Source organism: Mastomys coucha, unplaced genomic scaffold (genome assembly GCF_008632895.1).
Source record: "Mastomys coucha isolate ucsf_1 unplaced genomic scaffold, UCSF_Mcou_1 pScaffold1, whole genome shotgun sequence".
NCBI classification, from domain to species: domain Eukaryota; kingdom Metazoa; phylum Chordata; class Mammalia; order Rodentia; family Muridae; genus Mastomys; species Mastomys coucha.
Window position 1 is genome coordinate 59,186,620 of NW_022196891.1, and position 27,807 is coordinate 59,214,426.

At 44.0% G+C, this 27,807-nt stretch overlaps 1 long non-coding RNA gene and 1 pseudogene across 2 annotated transcripts in view; both read left to right on the forward strand.

Annotated features, from left to right (window-relative positions):
* The window catches only part of LOC116102412, a 3,557-nt gene extending 3,038 nt beyond the window's left edge, over positions 1 to 519 (forward strand). For both annotated transcript variants that reach the window (XR_004123165.1, XR_004123166.1), the window contains one exon: positions 122 to 519. This is a non-coding gene — a long non-coding RNA (uncharacterized LOC116102412). The remainder of the gene's footprint in view (positions 1 to 121) is intronic.
* A 5,263-nt stretch (positions 520 to 5,782) lies between these two features.
* On the forward strand, positions 5,783 to 22,956 carry LOC116096741 (annotated as a pseudogene).
* Positions 22,957 to 27,807: the final 4,851 nt, after the last annotated feature.

Below are 27,807 nucleotides of genomic sequence, written 5' to 3' on the forward strand. Positions count from 1 at the left end.
GAGAGAGAGAGAGAAAGAGAGAGAGAGAGAGAGAGAGAGAGAGAGAGAGCCTGAGTCCAGAAAGAAGGCATCAGATCCCTTGGCACTGGAGTTCTAAGCATTTGTGAACCCCTTGTCACAGGGGCTGGGGACCAAACCAGGAAGATATCAGATCCCTTGGCACTGGAGTTCCAAGCATTCGTGAACCTTTGTCACAGAGCTGGGGACCAAACCAGGACACTTGCAAGAGCCACCAGCACTCTGAAGCATGGAGCCATCTCTCCAAACTTCATCCACCACTTTTTAAACCATGAAAATGCCTATGTTTACAAAGCTGGAGTAAGTGTGAAGTGTGACACAAAGCTTAGGGCCTCCAACTTGCTGTTCAAACTGTACAGGAAGTTCACTGAGACGTACAGACCTGGGGCTGGGAAGAGCTTGTTTGAGCCGCTATGTTAATCTAACTTTCTGATTTTTGCTTTTGGTTGGAATGTTCTTCAAAATAGGCTGACTTATTAAAAAACAATTTTGTAAACTTTACTACAGTCTATATTTGTGGCTTCTCTTGAAAAATGGGAAGAAAAAGGTCATGTTGGGCCTATGTCCCATCTGATAACACACTGAGCTCAGCCAGGCCCTCCAAAAAGGCAATGCCTGGAAAGATGCTCACCTATGGCACTCACTTAGTCCTTTTTTCTGAAGTCCAAATACTTTGAGACTTTGCCCTTAGTGGATAGACTACAACACTGCTACACTGCGACACTACTACACTACCCAGATTTATAGTCTGGGTAGCCTTTCTATTCTTGTTGACTCGGGAACTGTTGAAACTCAAAGGCCTCCTCTTATATATCTTTAGATTCTATCATCCTCCTCCTCCTACCTCAAAAGACTCTTTATAAGTGTTTTGCTTATAATAGGTTATCCAAAAACGCAGCCTTTATTTTCGAAGGGTTTCTAAATGGGAATTGGCTTCTACTGCCATCTACCGACCGAAATTAGAATTATGCCTAGAGCTCATTCTAAAACCTACTCATTCTTGCCTATTTTTTAATTCCTTCCTATATTTTAAATTTTCACTTATTATTATTTTTATTCAATTGTTCATTCACTCAACTCAAACTAGCAAAGCTTAGTGTGTTCTAGTATCAGACTTATAAGAGCATCATGGCGGTGCTGGGCAGGATGGAAGAAATTGACCACAAATGAACAAAACAAGGATTTGGGGTATTAATATGACAATTGTGTAACTTGATTGTGGTGGTAATTCTATAACTATGCCTTTGCCAACATTCGGAACAGCATATACACGGAGGAGATTTTAATTTATGCAAAGATAAACACAAGTGGAGAAAGTGTAAATGAGCATAATTACATTTACTGAGGTTTCCAACTATTAGAAACTATTTGGAGGGACTTGGGCATTATTAAATAAAATAATCTTGTTTGAATACATGGACTCTAGAATTCATCTCAGCTCTGAAATTACCTTGTGATCTATTTGTTATAATGGCCCCATGTGAGAAGATATATCAAACTCATGGATGGTTTATTTCATCTTTACTGATAACAACGATAAAGGAGACACACCACCACTTTAAATAAAGTAAATGCAGCAGTGTTGTCAACAGAGCTATGTATCCACTGTACAGAGCAGAACCTGTGTAATTACATGCCAAGGAAACCAGGAAGATGCTCCCACATGCTTAGTTACTGCTGGAGAATTTTTCCAAAGATTATTTGAGGAATCCCTTCTTTTATCTGAACAAAATTTGCAGAGGATATCAACAGGTCCTTCTGACAAAGCATCATGTGATCCCAAAACTACTACATATTTGTAGGATCTTGAAATAGAATAAATCACAATGCATGTGTAGCTTTTACATAATCATAACAAGCTTCCATCAGGATCCAGTATGAAAAAATAAGTTTGTTAGATATACTGTCAATTATAAATCATTTATCATTGATGTATTTATTCAAGAGCAAGAGGTGCCTCCAAGTGTAAAGCACTTGCTACACAGGTCTGAGTTCCAGAGTTGAGATATTGAGAAATCATGTGAAAGCTAAGTAGGTTTGGAGGTCATCTATAATCCCAACACTTGGGAGATAGAGATGGGGTTTCCTTATGGATGGGGGCCAGTGACATCTGCAAGATTTGGCCACCTCTAGGTTCAGCAAGAGACTCCTCCTCAGTAAATAAAGAAGAGACAGAGTAGAGAAGACACAGACATCAACTTTAGGTCTTCAAAGAAAACACACATACATAGCACATGTCTTAGTTAGGGCTTACTGCTGTGAACAGACACCATGACCAAGGTAACTCTTACAAAGGACAACATTTAATTGGGACTGGCTTACAGGTTCAGAGGTTCAACCCATTATCATCAAAGTGGGAGCATGGCAGCATCCAGGCAGGCATGGTGCAGGAGGAGCTGAGAGTTCTATATCTTGATCCAAAGGCTGCCAGGAAAAGACTCTTGCAAGCAGCTAGAAGGAGGGTCTCAAAGCCCACCCCCACAGTGGCACATTTCCTCCAACACAGCCACACCTACTCCAATAAGGCCACACCTTTTAATAGTGCCATTCCCTGGGCCAAGCATATTCAAACCACCACACCACATATACATAAAGATAAAAAGAGCATATTTACTCAGTTTTGATATTATAGTTCAGTAGGCCTGAGGAAGAATTTCCAGAAATAGATGTCACTATGTAGATGAGCTGCAAATGACAGAGAACTCAGGGAATCAACACATCAGACTAGAATGACCGTCAAGTTCAAGTGCAGAAACATACAGGTCTGAAACCTGAAGCCCCAGGAAGGAAAATGTCTATCTTGACATTGGAGGAACCAGAACTTCAGAACTCAAGTCAACTGAGAAGCAGTTTCAAGTATTATTGGCTCAAACCGAAAGCCCAGGGTGGTTTCAAGAAAGTCAATCAAGGCATTTACTTCTAAATGATGATATTTACTTCTAAATATCAAGATGTTGAATCTTGATATTTAGTTTTAAGTCCAGTCAGCAATAATGTTTATATCATTTTACTCTTACTCATAATTATAAATCAGACAAAAAAAAAAAACCTCTCAGAACTTGAACAGGTCAATCAAAAACAAGATATTATGCTATCCTTCCATTTTAGCTTGCTTTTTCCTCACACACCTAGTATATCATGGGGAGGAGGAAGATGCCTGATCTGTACTTGACAGTCAGTTGGGAGACATACACACATATTGTCTTGTTCATTTGATTCCAGCAGACATGTGGCAGAGGAGCCCTCAAAGCCAGCCTACACAGTGACACACTTCTTCCAAAAAGGCCACACTTATTCCAACAAGGCCACACACCTCCTAATAGTTTCACTTCCCATGGGCCAAGCATATTCAAACCACCACACCAATACACATAGTTGAATCGCTAAGTACCCCAGGACCAAAAGGACAGTGTTCCCACTAAGGATGTGGTGTCTGGCTACCTAAGAATTTGCATCTCAGCTAACGGATGACTGGCCATAGCTGGGCGGTGGAAAGGTTACTCTTGCTGGCCTTTCTCTTGACCCGGAAGTGAAGGTGACAAACTAAAGGTGCAAAGATATAAGCCTTTGCCAGACCAGAATGGATGTAAAAAAGATTTATTAAAAGAAAACATAAGGAGAGACAGAGATTAGAGAGAGGGACAGAGACAGAGAGGGAGAGAGAGACAAACAAATGGACAGGTAGAGATAGAAACAGAGAAAAGAAGGCAGAAATAGAGACAGAGAGAGACAGAGACATACACAGAGAGAAAGAACCCTCCCTCTGAGATGGAATCAGTCCTTCTGTAATGGTTAAGAGCTGTCACTTAGTCTTACCTCCTGGGCCATTTCTGCAATAAATAAGCAGGCACCTGGGTAACTCGTTACAGAGTAACCTTTCTTCAGTCAGGCCATTAAAGGAAGGCCGTGGGTCATTAGTAATGAAGCTCTATATGTCTGTATGTGGCATCACAAGTCATTCAGGTCAGTGTCTAAGTCAGGAGCTAATTTTTTTGTTTGTTTGTTCGTTTGTTTGAGACAGGGTTTCTCTGTGTAGCCCTGGCTGTCCTGGAACTCACTCTGTATGTAGACCAGGCTGGCCTCGAACTCAGAAATCCACCTGCCTCTGCCTCCCAAATGCTGGGATTAAAGGTGTGTACCACCACCGCCCAGCCAGGGGCTAATTCTTAAAGATTGGGAATTCTTTCTTTGATTTGGGGCCTTTTTGTCTCTACACTTCATAACCCTTTAAACAACTCTTGTCTTTAATGTGTCATTCTAAACTCCACAGAAAGGTTTTGCAATGCTTGTCTCACTCCCAGTAAATATGAAATCCCTTTTGTACAAATCTGGGAAGAAAATGCAGATGCAGGCCACAGACTTGGAAGTCCCAGTCCTGATTACAAAAAAAAAGGAGAAGGGAACAGAGGAGACCACACATTGCGAAGATGCAGCACACCCGGCTTGGGAATCTTCTGCCTGTGGTTTGTTTCTCTGTACTTTGCCTGTGGTTTCCCCCGTATCTATCTCATACATCCACTTTGTGTTCCTGAGTTCCCCAAGATGGAGAACTGAGACACAAATGTCTCCTCTGTTTCTCAAGGCCACCTGTGAACAGATCTCTCCTCCTTCTAGTTTCTGCCTCCTGGGTTCTCCACCAAGCTGTGAGCAGTACAGCCTTAAGTCCCACGATGACAGGAAGAGTGTACAAAAACATAGGGTACATAATCCTAGTGTCTTCCCTGCAGAAACATAGGGTACAGAGTCCTGTGTCTTCCCTCTAAAGGCCATGACTGGATATACTTTCTCCAGGGACAAGTGTATGGAACGACTTGGAACTAGAAAGCCCAGTGTGATGTTGTTCAACTGGAGGCTTTTGTAGTTTCCTTTCACACTGGTATATTCCTGCTTTGTGACCAGCAGAGCCTTCTGAAGGTCTGTCTCTCTGACATGAAACCATACCAGTATGCAAACCTCACTGTTATCAAATATGAAAAACAGATTAAAACTGCTCCAAATCAGCCGGGCGGTGGTGGTGCACGCCTTTAATCCCAGCACTTGGGAGGCAGAGGCAGGTGGATTTCTGAGTTTGAGGCCAGCCTGGTCTACAGAGTGAGTTCCAGGACAGCCAGGGCTACACAGAAACCCTGTCTCGAAAAAACAAAGCAAAAAAAAACAAAAAACAAAAACAAAAACAAAAACAAAAAACAAAAAAAAACAAAAAACAAAACAAAAAAACCACCAAAACAAACAACAACAACAACAACAACAAAAACTGCTCCAAATCTCTAGTTTCAATACTTTAATTATCAGTTGGCTTCAGACCTCTACCAGGTGAATGACATCAAAACAGGAATTAACTCCAGGCTGAAGGGCCTGTGGAACACTCATCTTTCTTGGAATTACCACTTAGAAAGCAAAGAAGTGTTGCCTCCAAGGTCAGAGCTGCCTTACTCCTGACATTCATGGCAGCAGTGCTCAGGTTTGTCCATTCCTTGACTGACAGAGATGGCATGGGTTAAGTATTATTTCGAAATCAGTGGAGTTTTACTACATTAGTCATGGCTTCCGTCAACACAACATGACCAACTTCCTAAACGCACGGTTTCCTTTTGAGCATCCTTATAGTAGTGCCTACTCCAGGACTGAGGATGGTATGAATTGGTTCTAATGCTACTTGTGTTAACTGGGATCCCAAAATTACACGGGAACCACATATCTGCATGTAAGATGCTGAGGGTCCCTGCCCCCAGTTGGCTTTGATTGATAAAGTTGCCATAGGCCGATGGCTGGGCAGGCAGACAGAGGTGGGACTTTTACGTTCCTGGATAAGGAACGCAATAGAGAGAGGAGAATCACCATTGGTGGGGAAGGAATAAGCTGCAGGGTTGAGAGCGACCGAAGACAGAACACCAGCCATGTAAGAACTGGGGAAGAGCACACACACACACACCCCAACTGTGTCTAGGGCAACAAAGATGGAATGTAGGTTTTAGTAAGTAACACCTCAGGAGTATTAGAGGGGAGGCTCTAGCAACGTGGAAGTTTGGGAGTGGCCCAAGTATTGTGCTGTTTAAGGCATATTAAAATAGAAAGGAGTCTTTAATCTCCTGGAATTCATAACCATTGGGCCTCAAGATCTCCATGCCAAGATCCAGGTCAGAAACTTGTATCTCTCAGCCTCCAGATTAGGACCACAGGTGAGCCTTCCAATTCTGGATTGTAGTCCATTCCAGATACAGTCAAGTTGGCAACCGGGAATAGCCACTACACTTAGTTTCTTGGATATCTGGGTATTCATCCCTTATCAGATTTGGATTTTCTGTGTTGCTTTATGTGAGGAAGCAGAGACTTACCTATTTTTAAACTACTGCTATGTGTATGTGTGCTCATGATGTATGTGGAGGCCCCGGGTACCTCAGCGCATGTGTGGAGGTCAGAGGAAATCTTTATGGAGGTAATTCTCTCCTTCCCTCTGGATGGCAGCCATCTTTGTCCCGGAGCTACCCCTTGCCCTCTTACTGGCTTTGTTTTTGAGGCAGGATTTCAAGTAGCCCAGCTGGTCTCAAATTTACTAGCTTGCTGAGCCCCTCTTTTGGAGACAGGCTCTTGAGGGACCCCAAGCACTTTTCCAGTCACACACCCTCCTTACAGATCCCCCCTCCCACCTGAGGTCACTTGAGCCTAAACTTTTTTGTTGTTTCGCTTACTTTATTTCTTGGAGGTGGGGGAGGGAATGAGAGGTTTAAAAAGTTACTTCCTGCTTCAACAAGCTCCCTCTACCCCCACCAAGACCACAGTACCAGCGCCGCCTGTCCCTTATCCTTCTCAGATGCTCACTAGCCCCTTAATCTGGTTAACTCTCACTCAGCTTCTTTGCTCTCACAAAATGCCACCCCTTTCTCCCCAGCACTCATTACGGTTTGTCGTCACGTTCGGGTATGGGATGGGCCCAATGGCATCTGCTTTTGTTACGAAACTGTTCTATGCGGGACAGTCTGTTCCACTTACTGATGTCTTGGAACTCAGCACCGTGCCTACTACCTGATACATATCCAATAAGACCTGGTTGAATTAAGGAATGAAGAGAAAGCCTTGTGAATACATGACCAGCTGTGTGGGTGGACCGCATTTGTTGTATGTTCTTGCCGACAGGAAGGGCATTCATGAGCTACTCAGTCAAGTTTTACCTTCGTATTTAGGATCTTATAACTTCTGGCTCTCAGTGGGTATGGAGAGCAAAATAAAAGCAAAGTTCATGGAATTGCCACACCCTGTTACGTGCACCATGAAGAAAGTTTCCAAAGCTTAGTGCATTACGATCAACAGTCCAAGTTCAGAGTTACACAAGATTGATCCTAGAGTCCCAGCGAATCAGTGGGCTAGGGGGCGGGGCACAGACAACGGTGGGAGGCTGGACTGACTTAGGAAGTTCCAACTCCATGCCCCTGGCTGGCTGAAGAAGTTGCTTAACCTGAGGCTCTGCAGAGTAGAAATAATATCGCTTGCCTTTTTGTGCTTTGTACACAGCTAAGGGTGGTTTACAAGAGGTGTTTTGGTTGTTTGGGTTTTGTTTTGTTTTGGTTTGGTTTGGTTTGGTTTGGTTTGGTTTTGGTTTTTGGTTTTAGTTTTTTGGTTTTGTTTTGTTTTGGTCAGTGCCCTCTCCTCCACACCTCAAGAATGGTAGACAGACCACCTACCACTGCGTCACACCCCCAAGCCTGGGAACTTTCTTATGCAATCTCATAGACACGGTGGCACTGGATATAGTAGGGATGTGAGCTACTTTTGTTTTGCAACAGTGATGTGGGAGCCCTGTAACTGGGCAGTATGCTGGGTGTTTTTTCTCAGTTTGGCCTTGTGTGTACTCCTGAAAGACCTCCTCTCACACCTCTTATTCCTACTGACCAGGGTAGAGATAGTTGGAATGACAGACAGACAGCACAGTGACTCAAAGGACAGTGTCTTAGCATTTTATTGCTGTGAACAGACACCATGACCAAGGCAACTTTTATAAGGCCAAACATTTAGTTGGGGCTGGTTTAAGGGATCAAAAGTTTAGTCCATTATCATCAAGGTGGGAGCGTGGCAGCATCCAGGTAAGGCTTGGTAGTGCAGGAGGAGCTGAGAATCCTACATCTTCATCTGAAGGCTGCTAGCGGATACAGACTTGCAGGCAGCTAGGATGAGGGTCTAAAGCCCTGCTCACACTAACACAACAAGGCCACACCTTCAAATAGTGCCACTCTCTGGGACAAGCATATACAAACCATCACAGACAGGGAATGAATTTAGCTCATGTGTAGGTCGAAGTGGAGTGGGGTTTGGCCATGGAGGTGAGGCGTGTGTTTGCGTGGCTCTTCAAACGGGGCAGAGTGAGTGAAAATGGGACATTGAAAACCACTGAAGTACTCAGAGGTCCTACATCACTGGGAGAATCTTCAATCTGAAGACTAAATGCTGGGCAAGGAGACAAAAGCTGAGAAGGGGACCTTGTTAAAAGAAGTGTTGGTCAATTAAAAGCCCAAACATGAGAATAGAGATATCTGGTGGTTAAGAGCACTGATTGCTCTTCTAGAAGAACCAGGTTTGGTTCCCAGCAGATGACATGGTCACTCACAATTGTCTATAACTACAATTTCAGGAGATCTGACACTCTCTTCTGGCCTCTGTGGCACTGTATACACGTGGAGCACAAACATACATGCAGACAAAACACTTGTGTGCATAACATAAGATTAAAATCAAAAGCCCAGACAGCCTTTCTTCTTGCTTGCTTTCTGGGAGCCCACAGAGGCCTGGCTCACCTCTCTTTGTTTGTTTGTTGGTTTGTTTTGTTTTTTGAGACAGGGTTCCTCTGTATAGCCCTGGCTCTCCTGGAACTCACTCTATAGACCAGGCTGGCCTTGAACTCAGAAATCTACCTGCCTCTGCCTCCCAAGTACTGGGATTAAAGGTGGGCTCCACCACTGCCTGGCCTGGCTCACCTCTCAATTCTCTGCTTCTCTCCCTTAATAAACTATCTCTTTCCTTGTTGGAGAAAACGATGGAGAAGCAGCAGCCTCCTACCATTACACAAATAAGTTCTCTGCAGGGGCCGGGCGGTGGTGGCACATGCCTTTAATCCCAGCACTTGGGAGGCAGAGGCAGGCAGATTTCTGAGTTCAAGGCCAGCCTGGTCTACAAAGTGACTTCCAGGACAGTCAGGGCTACACAGAGAAACCCTGTCTCAGAAAAAACAAAAACCAAAAAACAAAAACAAAAACAAAGTTCTTTGCAGGGACTTGACGAGTCAGGCTAGTTTACTAAGGTAGGAACACTCAGAGACTCCTTTGGCTTCTGTTCTCCCTGACACATCCCTCTTTCGTGAGTAGCCAATGTGTTTGATCAAAGTGTATGTTAGTCCCTTGAGGGGAGATCAACAAGAGTGTAGTGCAACTTCAGGATCCGCGTTCTGCCAAGTCCACCAGAACTTTCTCCTCAGTTGCTCATGGTAGGTCCTGCTCCTCCATTTCACACACGGGGAGGACAGTGACATGCTCTAAGTTAGGTATCTCAGACGTGGTTGTGTGCGGTTGCTCTCAGCCCGCCCCCTACCCCTCAATTTCCTGCTTCTGCCTCCCCTACACTGATCAGTGTCTACTTTTCCCAAGTTTCACATGACAAATGTGTTTGTGTGACTGTGCAAACCCTGGGCTATTTTGCCTCAAAACTCCCAGAATTACAAACTGTTCAAGACAGTAAGGGAAAAGAGAGGTCATTTAACATGATTTCTTTTGCAGATCGGGAGTCTGAGGCAGAGAGAAGGAAAGCAACTCCTTCTCGTCCTCCCTGTAGAAGTTTGTGGCTCAGCCTGTTTACCTTACATTTCTCTTTCTCTCTCTCTTTCTTTTTTCAAGGAAATCTCTTTTTTTTTTCAAGATTTATTTATTTATTTTATATGAGTACACTGTAGCTGTCTTCAGACACACCAGAAGATGGCATCAGATCCCGTTACAGATGGCTATGAGCCACCATGTGGTTGCTGGGAATTGAAAACATGACTTCTGGAAGAGCACTTAACCGCTGAGCCATCTCTCAAGGCCCCAATTGCACACTCAACCTAGCCTTGTCCCAAACTTGCTCCATGTAGTGGCTATTCCTGGTTGTCACCATGACTATATCTGGAATGAACTACAATCCAGAATTGGAAGGCTCACCTATGATCCTAATCTAGAGGTTGGGAGATACAAGTTTCTGACCTGGAGATCTTGAGGCATAGTAGCTATGAATCCCAGAAGATTAAGAGAGAAAGATCTCTGAGTTCAAGGTCATCTGGGAAGCACACACCTTTCATCTGGGCCACACTTTCTGCTGGAGACCTACATAAGGACATTGTAGGAAGGAAGATTCGCCCTCTCTTCTTTGCCTACTTGCCTCGTGGGACTGAGCAGCTGCTAGATCCTTGGACTTCCATTCATAGCTGCCGCTGACCATTGTTGGGGAGTTGGACTACAGACTGACTAACCTCTGCAGGTTTGGGGTCCAGCGGGCAGCGTTGCTGATGCAGTGGGGCTCCTGCCCCCGCACCTCAGGCTCCTGGGCCCATAGTCACAGCAGTGCTGCAGCCGAAGCCTCTGTGGCGCTCGAAGTGTGACCTGAGCACACAGTCCATGAACCCACAGGTGAAGGCGGTGGAGGACGCTGTGCACGGACCCATCTTGCTCAAGGCCCGTGAGATCAAGATGGAGCTGCAGCGAGGTATCAAAAAACTATTCACTGAGGTACTCCGAGTGAACTTTGGGGATGCCCATGTTGTGGCCAGCAGCCAATCACCTTCTTCTGTCAAGTGATGGCATTCTACACCTACCCAAACCCGATAAGCAGCCCCAGCTTCCCAGAAGATGCTAAGAAAAGAACCTGTTAGACCCTGCAGGTTTGTGGTGGAAACAGCTTGGGATCTTACAGTGCTAGCCCGGGCAGGGCATTAACTGTATCCGCGAGAATGTGGCAGCCTTTATCACCAGGAGAGATGGTGTGCCTGCAGACCTAGACAACATTTACCTGACTACTGGAGCTAGCGACGGTATTTCTACGATCCTGGTGGCAAGTCACAGACAGGTGTGATGATCCCCATACCACAGTACCCGTTGTACTCTGTGTTTATCTCTGAGCTCGACGCGGTCCAGGTGAACTATTACCTAGATGAGGAGAACTGCTGGGCTTTGAATGTGAACGAGCTCCGGTGGGCATTGCGGCAAGCCAAAGACCACTGTGACCCTAAAGTTCTCTGTATTATCAACCCCGGAAACCCCACAGGCCAGGTACAAAGCACAAAGTGCATAGAAGATGTGATTCACTTTGCCTGGAAAGAGACGCTTTTTCTCCCAGCTGATGAGGTATACCAGGACTACGTGTGCTCTCCGGACTGCAGATTCCACTCTTTAAGACAGTGCTTTACCAGTTGGGGCATGAGTACTCCAGCAATGTGGAGCTCGCCCCCTTCCACTCCACCTCCAAGGGCTACAGGGGCGAGTGTGGCTACAGAGGGGGCTACATGGAGGTGATCAATTTGCATCCTGAGATCAAAGGCCAGCTGGTAAAGCTACTCTCAGTTCGCCTCTTTCCGCCAGTGTCTGGACAGACCGCTATGGACATTGTTGTGAATCCACCCGTACCAGGAGAGGAGTCCTTTGAGCAATTCAGCAGGGAAAAAGAATTCGTCCTTGGTAATCTGGCCAGAAAAGCAAAGCTGACAGAAGATCTGTTTAACCAAGTCCCAGGGATTCAGTGCAACCCTTGGTAAGGAGCCATGTATGCCTTCTCTCGGATTCCCATCCCTGCCCAGGCTTTGGAGCTCAGTCCCATAAAACGGCTCCAGACATGTTCTACGGCATGAAACTCCTGGAGGAGACTGGCATCTGTGTTGTACCTGGCAGTGGCTTTACCACTTCAGAATGACAATCCTCCCTCCTGTGGAGAAACTGAAGATAGTGCTCCATAAGGTGAAAGACTTTCACTAAAGTTCCTAGAGAAGTACTCATAGGACACCTCAGGCGCCAGAGCCAGACCCCTCCCAATACAGGTCACCAACCCTGTTCATCATCATTTTCCCAAGGAGACTTCTTTCTTTGTGCCTTGATATTTGAGAGTTCTTTTGAGCAAACAGTGATTTTGCAATGTCAAAAAAAATTAAAATTAAAATTAAAATTAAATTAAATTAAATAGGAAGGTGTGTGTGTGTGTGTGTGTGTGTGTGTGTGTGTGTCTTTCATCTGAAAATCCAGAGCATTGGAGTAGCTAGCGAAGAACTCACACAGCTGCTGCCAGGGAGGTAGAGCGGATTATTCAACTACAGCAACGTGGGGAGCTCAGCTACTTGTCAGTCACATCTACCTGCTCATCAATCCCTGCTCTCTACTTCTTCTCCCTTCAGGTTGTCAGATCCACAACTGAGTGTTACAGTATGACTGATTACACTGCTACAAAATTTCCAAGCCCAGGAATCAAATCTGGTTTTCTCACCAAGCTTCCTGTGTCAGGAAAATCCACCACTAGCTATCAGTACAGGTGCCTCTCGAATTCCTCCAACTCCGAGTCTCCATTCCTGATGCAGGATCTCAACCTGTACAGTATCCTTTACAGACTGACTGCCAAGATTGAGCCTGAGTAATGCCTACAACTGCCACTAGGTAGCATCAGTGAGCCAGAGGTGCATTCAATGTTGGAGAGGGAAAAGGGAAACTGAAGAAAAGGGATGGAGGTGGTGGATGGTTAGATAGGTAAGTGAGTAGACAGTTGATAGGTGAGTGAATGGATCCATGAGTGGATGGATGGATGGATGGATGGATGGATGAATGGATAGATAGATAGATAGATAGATAGATAGATAGATAGATAGATAGATAGATAGATAGATAGGTGGGTGGATAGATGGATAGATAGATGGATGGATGGATGGATGGATGGATGGATGGATGGATGGATGGATGGATGGATGTGTGGATAAACAGATAGGTAGATGGATGGATAGATAGATAGATAGATAGATAGATAGATAGATAGATAGATGGATAGATGGATAGATGGATGGATAGATAGATAGATGGATAGATGGATGGATGGATGGATGGATGGATGGATGGATGGATGGATGGATGGATGGACAGATAGATAGATGTGTGGATGGATGGATAGATGAATGGATAGATAGATAGATAGATAGATAGATAGATAGATAGATAGATAGGTAGATAGGTAGATAGATAGATAGATATGTAGATAGATAGATATAGATGGCTAGATGGTTAGATAGGGCGATGGACATAAGCAACGTTGGTTGCATATTTACCTTTTCCTAACAGCCATCTATAGGCTGAGCACCACCAGCTTGGTGGGCACAGGGGGAGCACTGCTCCCTGGGATTCCTCATCATAAGGCATGCACACATATCCTCTTTACTAAACTAAGAAAAACTAAGGCATCAAATTATAAGACATCAAACATGGGAGATTAAATCACTCACAACAAGTCCCTATTCTATGTTTTTTTCTGCCACATGCATTTCAGCTTGTACCTCACCTGGGCTCTGCTGTGTTCATTTAAGTCACCCTGGACATTTACATATTACATATTATGCACCACTTATTCCTTTGCAATGCAAAGGTGCCCAGGCTCGGCTCAACTTCCCTCGCAAATAAATCTACAATTGGAATCCAAATCGGCCTGACTTCAAAACCTCCGGCTATTCAATGACCCTTTTTATGCAATGTTTCCTGGAGAGCCTAAAAAGAAACAGAGCCACTTTATCTCAAAAAGGACACCTTGGCTCCCATTTCATCCAAAGTTCTTTTCTGGTGAGCAGGAAGAAAAAGACTAGATTTAATCCCCCAGCAATCCAGCACAGGGCTGGGGCCAGGCTCTGGTTCTGTGGGTGGGGTAGAGGCATCCCAGGTGAAAGGTTAAGAGAAGGTAGGTGCTGAGTCCTATGTCTTGCGGACACAGAGATACTACTGTTGGTATAGCCAGGCTCCGCTGCTAAGCCCCTTATGATAACCCCGCGGGCGTGGGCGATGCTTGCTGATGACATCTTTTTTTTCTGACCTTTTTCCTGGAATACTCCATTTGCTTTTGAGGAAGTGCCTTTCCTAAACAAAGGTGGTCTGTGTGACCACCTCTGCCCTCAGATTTAGGAGCTGGATGAGCCCTTGGAGTTGGATTCACAGCAAAATTGGGACCCGAGACACAAAGATGAATTTGCTGAGGGCTTCTTAGAGGAAACGCATGTATTAATTGTCTTATGCCTTGCTGTGTCGAAACACCTGACAAGGACAGCCTAAGGAAAGGAAGGTTTTTGCTTAGCTCATAGTTTGAGGGTCTGTGGAAGAGAAGTCAGACACTGGCAGGAAGAGGCAGTTGGCCATATCTTATTTACAGGAACCAGACAAAAATGAATGTTCATGCTTAGTTCTCATTCCATTTTGTATTTAGTCCCAGACCCCAGTCCCAGGGGGTTGGAACGGGGAGTCAAACGTTTAGAGATCTTACCATCTCAACTAACCCAAACTAGGTACTTCCTCATAGACATGCCCAGAGGTTTGTCTCCTGGGTCATTCTAGATCCTGCTGAAGTGACAATATTAGTCATCACAAGACACTTCTCTCTCCTACCAGAAGGAAAAGTCCCCTATCTGTAAGAATATACAGTCCAGGATCACTGCTACTGCTCTGGGGCCAGGCAACCCCATGACAGAGCCCAAGCAAAGATGTGTCGCCAGGGAAAACAAACAAACCAAAAACTGGAGGCCTTGGAGATTCGGGATCAGACAAGGCCTGAAGCTCCCTCAGTGTAGTTCAGAACTCAGTCGACCTTCTCTTTAAGCTAGCTGGAGTTAAAGTTTCCATTCCTGAGGTCCAAAGGTATTTTGACTGCTATATGTAATAAGTACCAGCATGAAAAAATATATATATCAGACCAATTGTAAAAATAAGGTTTGTCCCAGAAAAACCTGACCCCAAAGTGTTTTTCCTGTTGTTGTCATTGCTGCTGTTGACTTGTTTGTTTTTCACTAAGATCTCTCCTGCCGCCACCCCCTAAGTTCTGGGATGTACAGGCATGTACCAGCATGGCCAGGTTCAAACCTAAACTATAAACCGCAAAATGATTAGTTTCATATCTTTCAAAAAAAGGAAGCTTCTTATTCCCTCTGGCCTTAGGTAGTTGATGTTTAGCCTCTTTCCCCTGGGATTTCTCCTGCTTTCTAGGGAAACTCCCTCAAGCATCCTTCTCCACAGATCCACAGAACTGCCAAATGGTACTCTAATGGTTGGGGCTCATGAGAATGAAACCGCTCTGTTGGTTTTCAGATGTGAACTCTTAGGATAATTCAAAACCCAGCATCCAGTCAGGTGACTTCAGCGTTTGTCTGCTGTGCTTGGCAGCAGCCATTCCTGGAACTCATGACGTCACAGAAAAATATTGTCTAGTCACTGACATTGCCCAGCAAAGGCAGTCAAAGCAAACAGTGTGGCAAAGGCCTTGTAATGACACTGTTTACAAACACTTGCCAAGAGGGTACGGAGGTGATCATCCAGGCACTGCTGCATTATCCAAGCACCTGCTCAGCACCAATTCAGAGCCACTCCCTCTCCACTCAAAGTCCACATGGAAAAGGCCCAAACAGAACCCCCACCCTCCACCGTCCCCAAGTCACCACTCCCTGTTTAACTTAGCCAGATCAATAGAACAAGTGTGCCCTCAAGTGGGACTACGGATGTGATTGAATGAGAAGGAAGGGGGGATGATGAGAAGAAGAGGAAGAATGGAGCAGAGATGGAATTGGGAAGAGCCGTCAAAATATCCACCAATTAAAACCACAAAAAAAAAAAAAAAAAAAAAAAAGACCAAAAGTGTCTTCTCATGAAGTAAAATTAGCGGAGAAATCACTTCTTGGACACTTGGAAGGGCAGAGTCTGAAGGGTTCAGTATGTTCATCTCCCCAAGCTTGTTATTCAAGCTCCTTTTTAAAAAAATCACCCTGACCTTTTGTCTTTCTTCAAAACTGCCTCCACTCTGTGGGCCCCATATGTGGCCCTCTGCTGCTGGTGGAATTTGAAAGGTATACCCCAACAGCTGGGCTTTTGATGTGGGCTGGACTGCTCGGCTTTCTTCATGCTTTTCAAGCCAGTTGCAACTATGCTTTTTCATCAGACTGATTTTCTGTTTGTTCTTCAGGTCTCCCAGGAGAACGGCAAAACACGGTAAGTCTCTGCTGCCTTCTTCCATCACGTGACAGAAAATCTCAGATGGAGAGGAGGCGGGAGGATGAGATGAAGGCGCCAGTGGAGGAAGAGGGGAGATAATGCTCCAAGTGCCACCACCATAGCCCATGTCAGGAGGGGGAGAAAACCTCTGGACTTCAGCTAACGGTCTTATCAGGAATTTAATCCTCAGATCAGTCACACTCTTTGCAAAGTGGCTTTTGCATGAACTCCCACCCCTAGATGAGGAGCTCCTGGCTGCTTGGGGAAGGTGTGGCCCCTGCAATGATCCAGATTGTTACTGTTGTTCCTAATATAGAGTCTGTGAAGTTGGGAGGGGGAAGAAGATGAGGGGGGATGGAAAAGGTGGGGGGAAGAGAAGCGGTAGAGTGGACCAGAATTCATTTTATGCCTATATAAAATTCTCAGACATTAAGAACTTTGTCATTTGGACTGTGGTCAGGTCAGACCATCTGAACAATAGTTTTTGTGACAAACGTCAGAATAGCCTTGCCTGTGTCTGCCAGGGGACCTTCTCTACTGGCCTTGTCTCTCGTCTGTCCAGACCCTCCTCTATTTGAGACCTGTGGCTTGGGCATCAAGGAACCAAGGAACGAAACTTACACCAACCATTTCTCTACCACAGCTCCTTCCCTTTAAGCATTTCCACAAATACAAGATTAAACTTCCTCAGGCAAAATCTCAAGGTTTGGCATAGGAATCTAAACTAATCAAATGTCTCTTGATAGAATTGCTTCTGCAGCATAGATTTCCACTGCTGTCGACGGAACCCACTGCCTTCCTTCCAAAGCAAAATGTACTGTACACAAAGAATTGGTCAAAAATATTTCTTGGGCTAGAAAGACACTCAGCAGTTAAAGGCTCTTGCTGCTTCTCCAGGAGACACAGTTTTGACTGCCCATACCCACACGGCAGCTCACAGCTGTCTGTAACTCCAGTTCTAGGTGATCTGGTGGCCTCTTTTGGCAGATACCAGGCACACAAATGATACATAGTCATGCATGTAGGCGGAACACCCATATACGAAAAATAATTTTTTTAATTAAAACATCTCTCTCCCTTATACTAAGGTAAATCTCACTGTCTGCAATTTACATCTAGGGGCCTTAGATTGGTTCTTGGGATCATATATGGATGCAAAACTAGACCCTTTTTTAGAAGTGATGCTGTGCTGTGAAGCCCACAGCAGAACAGAAAGGCAGCAGACAGGGAGACAACACAGTCTGATCTGAGAAAGCATGGAAGAAGGTCATTGGGGTGATAAATACAAAGACATCGTCATTCTGAAACAGGTGATTCTAACCAGAATATTTTCTTTAAATCACAAATAGTCCCGGGAGAACCAGGAAAGTGGTGAGTGCCTGCGTTTCATGCTGTCTAGCCAATCTTTGAACTTCCATCAGTGAACACACTTTCATGTGGAGAACCCATGGAAGATGATACATTGCAGACGGAGAAATCCAACTCTGGGTCATTTCAAAAGCTCACTTTGTAGGTGGAAAGAAGACCAAAGAGAAACGCTACAACAGTCACTTTTTTGGCTTCAAAAGAACAGCAAAACCTGGGGTTATCTTTTTAAATACCGTTTTTTTTTTATTAGAAGGAGACTGATCATTTACATCTTCTCTTTGAATTTTGTACATTTAACTGGTGCCATTCCTATCCTAGTTTCATTTTACTGCAATGCAATAAAATGACCCAAAAAAATAACTCAAAATAGGAAAGCATTTATTTCAGCTTCCACTTCACAGTCCATTGCTGAGCGAAGACCGGGTGGTAACACTAGGCAAGAACCTGGAGGCAGGAGCGGAAGCAGACAGTGTGGAGGAGTGCTGCTTACTGCCTTGCTTTCCATGGCTTGCTTGCTCAGCATGCTTGGTTAGACCAGCCAGGAGCCCTCCCACACCAAACAGTAATCAGGAAAATACTCTCATAGACTTGCATGCAGGCCCATCTGATGGAGTCAATCCTCAATTAAAGATCCATCTTTGGGGATAACCCTGTCTTGTGTCAATTTGAACAGCACAATTCCCATCTCTCTTTGCTTAACTTATATCTAAGGAAGATTGGTTGTGGTCTGGGGTGAGAATGTGGCTAGAGAGAGAATTGGGTAGGAAGAAATCCTTTCAATGTTGTGTGGTGATTTCTGAGATGTAAAGAAATGCAGGGACCAAAAACAAAAGGACACGTGCCCTGGGTAATTTCTATAGGAGACAAGGCTGGCTTCAGCCAAGTGGCACAGAGTAGCCTCACTGCTAAGAGCAAAACAAAAGCAATTCAACAGAGGCCATGCTTTTGAAATACAGTATGCTGTTGGAGGGACCCATCATTACAGGCTGGTTTTGCCTAGAGAATAATATTTATATATTTCATTACATAGATTTCTACATCTGAAGCCTTTTGTTTGGCAATGACTGTCAAAAATAATAACACAAGGATTTGATGCCAGCAAGAGAGCTTGCTTCTTTTATATTCATTCATTCATTCACTCAATATGTAGTTCAGAGTTGCCTGGAACTTTATATGTAGTCCAGGATGACCTCTGAGTCATGATCTCCCTGCCTCAGTTTCCCAAGTGTTGGGACTACAGATCTGTGTCCCTATGCCTATCCCTTACATTTGTAGAAGTTGAGAAGAACACAAAGCCCTATGAGTTAACTGGGCTGCTCACCGTTTCTGTTAGCTGATACTAGGCTAGCATAAACACTTTCTGACATTAGCATGCTCTCAAACTACCAATTCCTATACAGTTGGATATGTGTGAGTCGGGGGGGGGGGGGGGGGGGGGGGGGGGGGGGGAGAGTGTTTTCTTTCTTGCACATGGGAAAGGCATTAGATACACTTTGTCTTAGCTGAAGTTTTTATTCTCACTAGGGGCAGTGGTTAATCCAACTTCCTAAGTTAATTCAAATGCACAGTATTGAGTCTCATAGGGAGTCCAATAGATATTGTGTGCGAGAGAGAGGGTGGGGCTGGAAATCTCTATTTAAAACAATTACCATAGGTAGTCCTCAGTCCATGCTTTAACATATGTGGTTCTAGGCATCCACACAGATCCCTACAATCTACATGAATAGAAAATCCAGAAGAATGAAGAGCAACATCGTCTCATCACCACAAAGGAAGGCTCCTTGCCCGCCTGCCTCCCTCCCACTCCTTGTCTCTCAAGTGTGTTTCTCTCACCTCAACACCCTTCCTGCCTTCTTCTCTCCCACGGTTTCTTTCCTCTTGTTTCATTTTCAGCTATGATCATGAAAAAGGTAAATGAGGGCAGAGGAAAAGGACTTGGCTTGTCTTGATTTTCTTAGTTTGTCTCTATTTTCTTAGGGAACTCTTTGATGATGTTCTTTTTACAGATGATGCAAAAACCCTATTAAACAGATCCATGACCTTTTTTCCTTTAGCATTGCCTAAAGTATTGATATCTCCATCGTGAGTTAGATTGGAGATGTAAAAGAGAGAAAAGTCAAGCTAGTGAGTTCCTTGGCAGCAGCTCAGGGAAAGCTTTATTGGAGAAATAAAGCTAGAAATCATGGACACCAAGAACAAATCCATTCCCTCCTCTCATTTATCCAAGTACCAACAGCTATAGTTTTGGTGAGGGCATGAGAAAAAATGAAATAAAATGGGTGCCATTGCTATTAGGAATTGTTCAGGGAGCTAGAGGGATGGCTCAGCAGGTAAGATCATTTGCTGTCCAAGCAATTAAAAAGCAAGAAAAGAGATAAAATGGCAGTTGACAACCAACGTGAATTCCCATGTCACAGCAACCTTGTTTCCTGTTATCTAAGAAAAATCGCTCTCTCTTCATAAGAAAATCTTTACTTAATCAATTGACCCAGGTCAACACATGGCCGTGGTCTACAACAGGTTAAACTGAATGTTTTTCTACTCAAAGGTGATACAAAAGCAACTGTTGGCAGGCATTATTCAAGCCTTGAAGCAGTTCTTTTATGCTTTGGTCATAGCATTATTATCAAATATCTTCTCAAAATGCAGGGTGAGCATCAATGTAATGAACTCCCGCTCCCAGAGAACCACGTGACCATGACATACCACTCTGTACAGTGTACACTACACTACAGTGAACAGGGCTACTATACTGGATTGACTCCTACAAGCTTTTAACAGAAACAAATGAAGATGAATTGCCTTATACACTTCCACCCATCTAAGGCATTGCTTCTTGATGGCTGCTCATAGATCCCGAGAGCTCACTGATAAGATACCAGCAATTCGAGAACTTAAATTTAAGGAAAAAAAAATATATGTATATACTTTTATTTTCACTAATTCTAATATGTTGTATTTCTTTATCTTAATGTGGAAATGTTATTTTTAAATATAAAAATGATTGGCATTAATTTAATATGGTAGATTATATAATTAGCTAAAAAAAAAACAAAGGGGGCTATACATGAGAAAGAATTCTAGCAATAAGTTCACAAAAGTGTAATAAAGCATCAAATCAGATAATCTCTAAACAAAAATCTAATACTTAGTACCTATTAAAATTCTCCAGTGAGAAAAACTTAGCATTTTATCTCTTAGATTTATTTTTTAATTTCTTTTATTGTTTTTTAATTGAAAATAGATTCTTCTCTCATATATCCCAACTACAATTTTCCCTTCTTCAACTCCTCCAGCTCCTCTCCCTGCCCCCTACCCCAGACTCACTCCCCACTCTCCCATTTCAGAAGAACAGGCTTGCAAGAGACAACAGCCAAACAGGACAAAACAAGATACAATAAGACAAGGCAAAAACCCTCATATCAAGGCTGGAGAGCCAACCCAATAGGAGGAAAAGTATCTCAAGAGCAGGCAAAAGAGTCAGAGACACACCCTGCTCCCACTGTCAGGAGTCCCACGAAAACACCAAGCTAACAGCTATAATATATCGGCAGAGGACCTTGTGCAGCACCAAGCAGGCCACATGCTTGCTTGCTTCAGTCTCTGTGAGCCCATATGAGCCCTGCTTAGTTGATTCAGTGGGCCATGTTCCCCTTTGTCCTCCATCCCTTCTGACTCATACAGTCTTTCGTCCCCCCTCTTCAGTGGGGTTTCCAGTCTATGAGGGGAGGCACATGATAGAGACCTCCGAGTTAGACCATCTCCTTCTAATGCATGGTTGTAGGTCTCTGTGCAGGCTTCTGTGTGCTGCTGGAGAAAGCCTCTCTGATCTCTACTAATGAGTAGACAAGGAACCAACTATGAGTACAGCAGAGTATCATTAGGAATCATTTCATTGACTTTTTTTTTCCTGTTGTGTGTTTGAATCTCTCAGAGGTCTCTGGGCTATCCAGGCTCTGGTTCCTGACCATCTGAGCAGTATAGGGTATGGGTTCTCTCTTGGGGCATAGGCCTCAAGTTAAACCAAACATTGGTTGGCCATCCCCACAAGTTCTGTGCCCTAGAATATCATGCGGAGAGGACAGATTGTAGGTGGAAGGCTTTGTGGAGGGGTTGGTGTCCATGTTTCTCCTTCTGTAGCCTGGAGCATGCCTTCTTAAGTCAAAGAGACTAGAAGGTAGGGATGAACCCACGCAGGCACCAGATCAACTTTTTGGATTTGAAATCATCAGAATGTAAGATATCTACCATAGGATCGTAGAACATCTTTTTAGACATTGTCCATTTCTTCATTCTTGTCTTAAAAGGAAATTCACAAAGTTACTTTCTCTCACAAAATCTATTCTATATGTATATGTAAATGTGTATGTGTTTATATCCTTTTTATCCTTTCATTTTTATAGGCCTCTCTACCAAATAACAAGAAGGATGCCATCTCTTGTTTCTTTTATTTAACTAACTTATGTATGTATGTATGTATGTATGTATGTATGTATGTATGTATTGGTGTTCCTTGGGTTGTTTGGCTAAAGCTTCCCAGTAAAATCTGTGCTAGCTGTGGTCCTGGAGATTGTAACAGCGTCATCTCGGTTTGACTGTAAAATTCTCCCTTCCCCACAGTTTCAGTTATATTTTTACCTCTTGAAAAATCACAGCTTTTAAATACTTTTAAAAATAGGAAAGGTGAGAATTTTGAAAAAAAAAATCATTTTAGGCAGTATCAAAGCCTTTCTGTCTCCATATTGTTCAGGCTTTCCCCATCTTAGGCAAAGAGATGCAAAGCTCTCCCCTTCCCACAGAACTGCTACCAGTTTCTGAATGAAAAACACTCTAGTTCTAATCAACCTCAAGCAAGGAAGAGCTTTTGCACCCAGATATTACAAGCCATGCCCACCACAAGATTCCACCAAGCTTAATAGAAATAACTAGCCCCCATGACATGCCGATGATTCAGTCCTCCCAAGCATTCATTAACAGTCATGCAAATATTTCTGACAGACAGAAGGACTTTGCCTTTTAAGGAGTCACTGATGATACCAACAACTGGTGTATAAAAATAAGTGTAATTACTAACCACACTCCACCTTCTTCCTCCCACAGCCAATCTCGTTTCCAGCTCTCCATTATCTGTGGTCACTCACCTAATGGAAACTCCAGACACTTCCGGAAGAATTTCAAAGAAAATCGAAGATCCGAAGAACTGATGATTTCTATGGATAGCATCAAACCAGGAATGAGGTTGCTGGAGTCCTCGCCCTCAGAAAGCACCCACTATCGCCACCCACCAAGGCTTGATTTGGTCCTGACTCGTTGGTATTCAGAAGTAATGAGTTTTCATAGTTCCCAGTGAGAATGAGGAGAGCTGAGTGCTATAACTTCAGCTCTGCCCTTGACCTTTGGGAGAGCTGTGGGATGTTTTACTTAGCAGTTTCCTAAGTGCTAGATAAGTTCCCACAAAGAACTCTGACCTTTTGGGAACTAACGCTACACCCACAATCAACATGAAGCTAAGCTTACAGAACCAAAGGTAAGAGAGTAGAAAAAGCTTTCTGGTGGGGCTGGAGAGATGTTTACTGCTCTTGCAGAGGACCTGAATTTGGTTCCAGCACTCATGAGAAGGCTTACAACTGCCTATAACTCTAGCTTCTGTGAATCTGACACCCTCTTCTGGCCTCCTTGGGTACCCACACTCACAAGTACATGCACACACACACACAGAGTGGGGCAGGGAGGGAGGGAGGAGCGGGGACTGGGGACATAGCTCAGTTGGTAAAGTGTTTGCCATGCAGATACCTGAGTTTGATCCCCAGAATGTACAGCAGAGAGTCAGGTGCCTGCACTTGTAATCCAAGTACTGGAGAGGCAGGGAGAAATAGATCTCTGGGCTCTCTAGACAGCTAGCCTAACCTGCTTGGTGAGCTCGTGGCCAGTGGGAGATCCTCTTACTTTCAAACACCAAGACAGACAGCTCTGGAAGAATGATACCTGAAGTCATTCTCTGGCCTCCCCACATATGTGCATGCATTCAAACACACATGTGCACACACACTCAGACACACATGCACACACATACATATACATTCAGACACACATGCACACACATTCAGACATATGTGCACACATACTCAAATACACATGTGCACACACACTCAGACACACATGCACACACATACATATACATTCAGACACGCATGCACATACATTCAGACACACATGCACATACACTCAGATACACATGCACACACATACACATGCATACACACATGCACACACACATGCACACTCATGAACATACACATATACTCAGACACACACACATATACACACTCAAACACACATACACATATACTCAGATACATACATACACTCAAACACACATGCACATATACTCAGACACACATGTACACACTCAAGAGCACATACACACACACTCAGATACACACACAGGCATACACAGTCAGAAATGCAAACAGACATGCACACTTAAACACACATGTTCATGTATATGCACACACAAAAAATGAAAAGCTTTCTACCTACAAAATAGCAAAAGGATTAGGAAAAGAAGGGAGAGGAGGGAGAGAAAACAGAATCCGGCAAAAGAAAATGCTTGAGTTTAATCTTAGAAATTCGAGAGGAAAAGTTAGCAGATGCCTCTTAGAAATCATGACAGTAAAAGCAGGAGCTCACTCCTCAGAAAGACAGTCAAAAACTATGGATCAAACCTCTAAATAGAAACGGAGAGTGTTTCATGACTATATTAAACCTGAACATATTTTAATTGTTTTTAAAAATACTGTTAGATATACATCTACCCTGTAACTCAGAAGTTCCACTTTTAGATCCTTGCTCAAGACAAATGAATGCCTATGTTCATAAGTACTTATATACAAGCATTTATAACAACCTTCCCATGATGATAAAAACCCAGGAACAATCCAAGTTTCAAGAACATAGAATTGAGGAGAGATTGCTTTGATGTATTCATACACTGGAAGTAAAAGGAATGGATTTCAGGTGTGGAGATCAACGTGAGTGATGTGTTAGCAGAGAGAAGTCAAGTCCAGAGCAAAGTGATGTACATTGTCCTAAGTCAGTCAAGGGTGACCTGAGTGAATAACTAGCTGGAGACCGGGCTGAGGGAACTTGTATGAAAATAATGAAAAAACTCAGTTCTTGGGATCAAAGGCTTCTAAACATGCAAAAATCTTCCTTCTTTATTGTAGGTAAATTACACAAGAAGAGACAGACATATAGACAAAGAAGAAAAAATACTAGAGCTAGGCTTTGTTGGCCAACAGAGAAAGACCCGAAGTGCATGAACAAATTGATAACAAACATTATTGATAGATGCATGGTAAGATAGAATAAGGACACGAGATAATAAAGAACACATTTTACTGTACAAGAAGGCCATTCTTAGAAGGGTGGGCTGAGAACAAAGGGTAAGAGAAATGAGCACACCACACGGGTGAGGAGCTACACGCCAAGGAACAGAAACAGCGTATGCAGTCACAGGGTAGTTCCCTTGGGACTGTGAGTGTAGGGGAAGCTGGCATGTGATAAGGTTGGGAAGGCAGGCAAGATGGGAGGACACAGAGCAAGCTGGGCAATGGGGTCCAGAGGATGCTCTTAGCCTTGGAATAAAGGAACATAATACATTGGAGTGCTAAGGTCACATTGATGTCTTAGAGATCATCCTGATGCTGCAGTAAAATGGACTGAAGGGTCCCAAGTATTTTGTGACGTGGTTTCTCTCTTAATAGCTATCAACCTATTTAAGATTGGGTTTAATTTTTCAATGGTGCATATCAATTTTACTCTACCACGTCAATCTTACTCTACCACGTCAATCTTACAGTCTTGAGTGGGAAATGGAAAGCCAGGGTAGTTCTCTACTCATCGAAATGGGTGGGACTTTTACTGGTCATTTAATTTTATTCTTTAACCGGAAGAGAGAATAACTCAGCGACTCTCGTACAGATGGAACTTGGATAGTAACAAAACACAGCCTTTACTGTTGAAATTTGAAACGCTTCTAGAGGGGTTTTTAAAGAAGGATGAAAAAGGAGTTATCCTCACACCCCTGCACTGATTCACCCAGAATTGGGGGGTTGGGGGGGTAAGAGGATGAGGAGAGGCCAGACAAGAGGACAAGGTACAGACCAACAGCCAGAACACCTGCGGTGGCATTTCACAAGTATCTTAAGCATAAAGCACTAAGGTAAGCAAAGGAGGAAAAGCCCTTTCTCAGCCGCCCTCCCCCACACGTCTTTTGCCTCACCTCACAAAGGGGAGGCAAGCTCTGTCTCTAGGGCTCACCTGGAAAACACCCGTCCTGATCTAAGCCGAGGGGCCCAGATACCCATCTATCCTGTGCACCGAAGACAGCAAACCTCAAGTCGGTCTGCTGGTGCATATCATAGGAACAATGGATGAATCCCACCCCCACGGGGTTGCCTGATTAAACAAAAAGTAAAAGTTGACAAATAAGGGGAAACGGTGATGGGGCTCCTAAGTCTTCTATCTGCAGTGGAAATCTGTGCTCAGCAGACCTGAGGTGGGGAAGCACCCCGCCAGGGGAGAGATCAAAAGAAAAGGCTCGGGCTGTTCGGTGTGCTCCCGCCTGTCAGCTGAAGCAGGTATCCTCTCTCTCAGACACGGTAGCTGAGCAAGGGAATGCCCACCTCCCACTCAGGGGCTAAGAAACAGAGGATTCCCATCGGTCTTTACAGCACTTACTTGTTTAAAAATAATGATGAAGAAAACGAAGAAACAACACTGAAGTCGAATGAAGCAGGGAAAGAACCAGGTAGAGCCGAGCTTGAATAGAGTCACAGTGGAGCCTCTGCTAAGAAATTGCGGTTCTCCAGACCTGCTAACCTAGAGCCTTGCTCATTTGAATCTGTTCTTGCTCAGATGTTCTCAATCCAGTTGAATGAAGGCCCAGTATCAGCCATTGCTTTTAACCGCTAACGTCATCTTCTTTTCTCTGTGCCTCCCCTTGTCTCATACATGCATAGATACCTTTTAGTTTAAATATTTCATCAAAGAAAATAATCTGAAGCCTTATTACTGATTCCCACACAATACAGAAAATAGAAAAAGAAGATTTTTATGAAGACCAAATAAGGCAATACTTACTAAGAAATCAGTATAATGCCAAACATACAGTAAACACTCAATATCAATCGAAATAATATTTTAGTAGCAGGATACAAATGACAGACAACATTTTAGTGAAAGACGAAAAGCCTACCTAGATAAGCTGGCCAGCACAAACCTTCAAAAGAGAGGGCTTTAACACAGATGCCCAGAGAGCAGGAGTCGCAGGACATTTGTAGGGTGAAGTGGGTGAATGGGAACTGAAGGCGAGTGACAAACACCCAAGTCTTCCTAGCCCACAAACTTGTGACTATTTTGCACATTCACAATCAATGGCAAGCCACTGGATTCTTGTAGATAAGGAAGGGGATTGAGAAGAGATGTTTGTCGGGGCTCCCAGTGGAGAAAAGTCTGGAGAAAGCCCCTGAGATTTGTAAAGATCGAAGTCCACAGTTAAAATTGTCATTGGAATAGTCTGACTTGAGGCGAGGCATGTATTGGCTGGAGCAGAACAGTTCTCTAGGTCCTCCTACCCTGCAGTCTGTGTTTAAGAACCTCCTCATTCAGTTCTGCTAGAGACTGCTGCACAGGCCAGCTTCCTGCACTGGCCTCTGCACTCCCAGAGCTTGTTTGAGTTCACAGAGCATCTCCTGTCTACCTCGCTCACAGCCTCCACTTCACACAGTCCCCACTAGCTGTCTACCTTTCTCCCCCTTATCATGTTTTTTTTGAAGCTGAATATACCTTTGCCAGCTCTGAGATCTAAGCACTATCAAAAAACCAGCTCGTGGTATGTACTCAGTGCATGCTATCTTGAATGGCAGAACCAATATTTGTTCTTAGTACAATTATTCTTAGTACGAACGACGTGTCTCTTGATTTCATTTCCATAGGGCAGTGAGTGACCCTGAGGCTTACTTCTGATCTTCCTTCAAGAAATTATTTCTTTCAGTGATGATCCTCAGAAAAAGAAACAAAGGGAGAGAGGGCGAACAGGAGAGGGAGAGAGGGAGAAAGGAAGAGAGGGAAGGAGGAAGGAAGGGAGGAAGGGAGAGAGGGAGGGAGAGAGGGAGGGAGAGAGGGAGGGAGGGAGGGA